This window comes from Etheostoma spectabile, chromosome 20, assembly GCF_008692095.1.
Source record: "Etheostoma spectabile isolate EspeVRDwgs_2016 chromosome 20, UIUC_Espe_1.0, whole genome shotgun sequence".
Classification (NCBI taxonomy): Eukaryota; Metazoa; Chordata; class Actinopteri; order Perciformes; family Percidae; genus Etheostoma; species Etheostoma spectabile.
In genome coordinates, this window is record NC_045752.1 from 10,104,349 (window position 1) to 10,108,824 (window position 4,476).

The 4,476-nt window shown below is 36.4% G+C and overlaps 1 long non-coding RNA gene across 1 annotated transcript in view; it reads right to left on the reverse strand.

The window, feature by feature from the left end:
- LOC116670431 (uncharacterized) overlaps positions 1–4,476 on the reverse strand; it is a 21,273-nt gene that overhangs the window by 4,539 nt on the left and 12,258 nt on the right. The window lies entirely within an intron of this gene.

Below are 4,476 nucleotides of genomic sequence, written 5' to 3' on the forward strand. Positions count from 1 at the left end.
TGTGTGTGTGTGTGTGTGTGTGTGTGTGTGTGTGTGTGTGTGTGTGTGTACGTACAGGAAACAAGTGGTACTGGGTTAAACCAGCTGAAATACCAGTTAGACCAGATGGGGGCTCCATTAAGATGCACAGGTGTAACAGTGAGATGTCTACTGTATGCTTACATTGCATATTCTTGAATACAGCTCACAGACAGATGTACAAAATAATATTGCTCCCATAACTGTTTTACTGTAAAAGGTCACCTTTCCATGAGAAAAAAACTAAATCTATTCCCTGCAAGTGAAACGCCTTTTCATTTTGTGCAATAAAACATGTACAACATGCCATAAAAAAGCTGTTCTGGTGTGGTTTATTGATGTGAAAAAAGCCAGTGTAACTTGTAGTAACATTGAATTGTGCCATCTCACAAACGCCAGTGATCTGATACAAGGGAAAGACCCTTTTTGATGTTGCCTTTCTTTAAATAATTTTCAATTTCTTATAGTGCACTGTAAATTTTGTTCTTGTATTTTATCTGTTTTTAATTTTTTAATCATTTTGAACTGCTCTTTAATGTTTTATGTAAAGCACTTTGAATTGCTCTGTTGCTGAAATTTGCTATACAAATAAAGCTGCCTTGCCTAAAAGGCACCTTCCCTGTCGCAGTGCCATGGGGCCACGCTGGCATCGTGCTTCATGGCTAGTGTGCCATTCACAGAGAGATGACAAGGACACAGCCAAGATGACTTCTTCCAGCACCAGGGCTGCCCGGACCTGATAAAGACACATAATTACACAGCTCCATTTATCTCTTAGGGTCAATCCCATCTCTACCTGATGATAGTAGAAACTCTCATGCACCAAACCTGAGTTCAATTTCAGATAACACTGTCTCCACCTTTTCATTCAGCAGCTTGGTTACCGTAGATGTGTATGGCAATGAACCTAAAAATAATGTGTGAGATGAAAGAGGGGTTTCACCTTGTCAGACTGGCTAACCTCCTGAAGGAAGTTCACAAGAGCTCAGCAATTATTACCTACGCTAAGGAGGTTATGTCTTAGATTTGGTTTGTTTGTTTGTCTGTTTGTCAGCAGCCTGAATTTTATGGAACTTAGTTGAAGGGTGTAGCATGGGCCAAGGAAGAACCACAAAGAATCACGGCGCAGATACACAAATGATTTTGTTTTACTTTTAACATTGCGAGACAGGGTATTTGGCCTTAGCGGAGGTCTGCGCTCTCCGCGTGCCCTTCTAGTTTCTTCTAGGTTAAAACCTATGGTGTATTATACATGATTTAAATAATTGAAGCAAACAACACAGATAACCAAATTTTTATTTAAAATGTATTGGGTTACTGTATTTTGTAAAGGTAAACTGTAAATGTAAGATCATACTCTGAGCAACTCCCGGAACCTACAGTAATATCACTCACTACAAAACAATTTCATTTTGTAGCCCTAATGACACAAAATAATAAACCTACAGTAAATTATTGATCAAATCTAAATTGGTATTGATTAAGTCTGAAGATGATGTAAAAAGGGGTGACAGGCCCTTTGCACACCATCAATCACAGCATGGCAAATGTATTTCCAGTCATCCTCTATGTAGCATGAACAATCAAATTTCCTCTTAGTTCCCCAAATGTCGTACTGTTGTTTCACCGTTTGTCCCTGGAGCGGGTGATTTTATGGAGGTCCGTGGAGAAGATGTAGAAGGGACAGGATATACAGTATTCTAGACCATATGGGCCTCAATGGCTCTCTTAATGTCATGGATTAAGATGGAATATACAACGGAGACTAAAGAAACAGCTCAGTAAATCAATTGGAGAGGTTACACACAAAGGCTACTGTATGTTAATATTACAATAAGCCATGTTCCAGAAGCAACTGTTTGATTAGAAAATGCTAATTTCACCTCAAGCAATGATCTTTAAAATAACACACAGCATGTAGGTAGGCAAGGAAATACACTGCCATGCTTTTCCTAAGCAGTAACCCATAGGTTTCATAATCATGACCTGCATTGTACATTTCTTCTGAGCTGCAATTTATATTCATAGACCATCACAAGTCCTGTTACACCATGGGAGGCAGGTATTCAAGTCTTCTGAACTCAGAGGGTTCAAGATCCTTTCCTAGATTCGTATTTGACAAAAGGGATTACTGTAAAAATATGATTATGTAGGAAAAGCTGCAAGTCAAATTGAATTCCCATTTCAAAGACACACAGGTGAATATGACAGTTTTAAAAACTGGGGGCTGTATTCACAAATTGTCCTAACGCTACAAGTTGCCACTAATTGGCCGAGTTACAGTAGGAGGAACTCCATAAAATAAATAATTCAAAATGTATTTAGCGCTAGAAAATAGGTCCTAATTCTAAGAGAAGTTATTGGCAGTCCAGAGGAATCCAAAGTCAATAAGAATTGATCACAATCCAGCAAGTGCTGCAGCTATTGTGCCTTTAGAGTTTTGGAAAAAATACAACAATAATTAACTTTTATATATTTAGATGGCAGGTGACTCAATAAGAATCAGCTCATCCTGAAAACCATCTAGTAACATGCAGTCCACTGGAGTTAATTTTTCTTAATGATAAATTCAACCTAATTTATTTTTTAAATTGTGTTATGTTTAAATGGACTTACATCTATATGATTGTTTAATGTAATTTCTTATTATTTTATTCAATCTAATATAGGCGTAATTATAAAAAAGGTTATTCAATCTAATATAATGATTTTATTTAATTAAATCTAATACAATGCAATATAATCTGATTTAATGTGATGTAATCTATCAATTAAATGAATCAATTACATTACATTCAATTCCTTTTTAAGCTTTTTGATGAATATTTTATTTTATTCACTGGTGAAAAACGGTCACCTGTCAACATGGTAAGTAAATTAAAGTTAATCATTGCAACAGAGTAAACCACTTAGTTCTCAGTCCGTAAGTCAGCAGCTTTCTGAACAGTTCTTAAGAAGAAACTCTTTGCTGGGAACTTTTAATGCCTTTTAGGAGGACTTTGTGTATACAACTCCAGATGTTCCCGAAAAAAAATAAAAAATCAACTTCTGATGGTGCACATAAACAGGAAGCTCATCCTACCCCATCAATTATGCAACAAAGTTGGCCTCCTGATACCGACTCAAAACACTGGAATTTGTTATAGGTGATTTGAGCTGGGCGTAAAAATGTGCTTGTGTAACTCTTTGTGAATTTTATTCAGATCGTCTATATCGGCAAGTGGCTATTAAGTACAGAGATCATCATCATCATCATCATCATCAGCTCCATTTGGTACTGTGCATTTCCCAAGATGTTTTCTTTTTCACGGAAACCTTGGGTTCTCAACATATTAATAAACAAAACAAGCCTGTATCAGATCAATTTCATCAATTTGCAATTCAACTGTAAACATGCATTGATAAGGCATTCAATGAAAGAGCAGAGACACAGCGGTTAGTAGCTTTTAACCTCAGAGAAAAACTTTGGGACAATGAAAAGTTCTTTGTTTGGCCTTCATTTTACTACAGCAGCAACAATAAGGTGAAGTCCTTCCAAAATCTTTTTGAATCAAGGTTATAGAAGACAATGGTGGAGTAGTGAATAAGATCTTTTGTTTGAGGTGTCATTGTGATGTTTGTGGAAAAAAAGTACAAAAAAAGAAGTAAAAAGTACTATTCCAAAAAGAAAGGCTATAAATCTACAGACAGTGCTCACAGATAATGCACATTACTGCACTATTGGAGTTAATTAATACACAATACAGAGAATATTTCATGTCAATATAGTAAAAGAAGAACAGAGATTCATTACCAATCCTCACAATATTTTCAGACTAAATCTCAGATACATTGTTGCAGTAATGGATACTGTTACAGTAGGCAATGGACGAATCAGATGGATTGTGTGTTAGATTATGCTGTCTGATAAATTAATATAAAGCAGAGGTAGGTTGCAGCCCTTGTGTTCAAGTCTGAGATGGTTTGGTGTGAAATTAAACAGGAAACGGGTTGAAAGGGTTGTGCAATACAGAAATAAATCGGCCCAACTGCATGTATAATTGATCAAGTGAAAATGATGAATCTGGCAATTATAAAGATTAGTATGTGATCCAATGGCCAAGGTATAAACACATTTTGCCTATTTAAAAAACATGTTTCCAAATGCAAGTCAATTAGATAAACTCTCTGATCCCAGCTTTAGAAAATGAAAGAAAGGGGAAAATGGGATTTATGTGCTCATAGCCACTTTGTAGCCAGCACCACAGCTGAAGGAGATAGAAAAAGAAAACACAAAGAAAGGAAAATAAATGTAATTGAAAAAACAATGTAGGCGAAGATACAAGTCAGCTGTCAGTAGGAAAACAAATTCCCCATGAGCAGCAATCAAAATCCATACATCATACTGCTGTGAACCCATCATGTGTGTGCACATCTGTCCTTAATGTGTGTGTGTGTGTGTGTGTGTGTGTGTGTGTG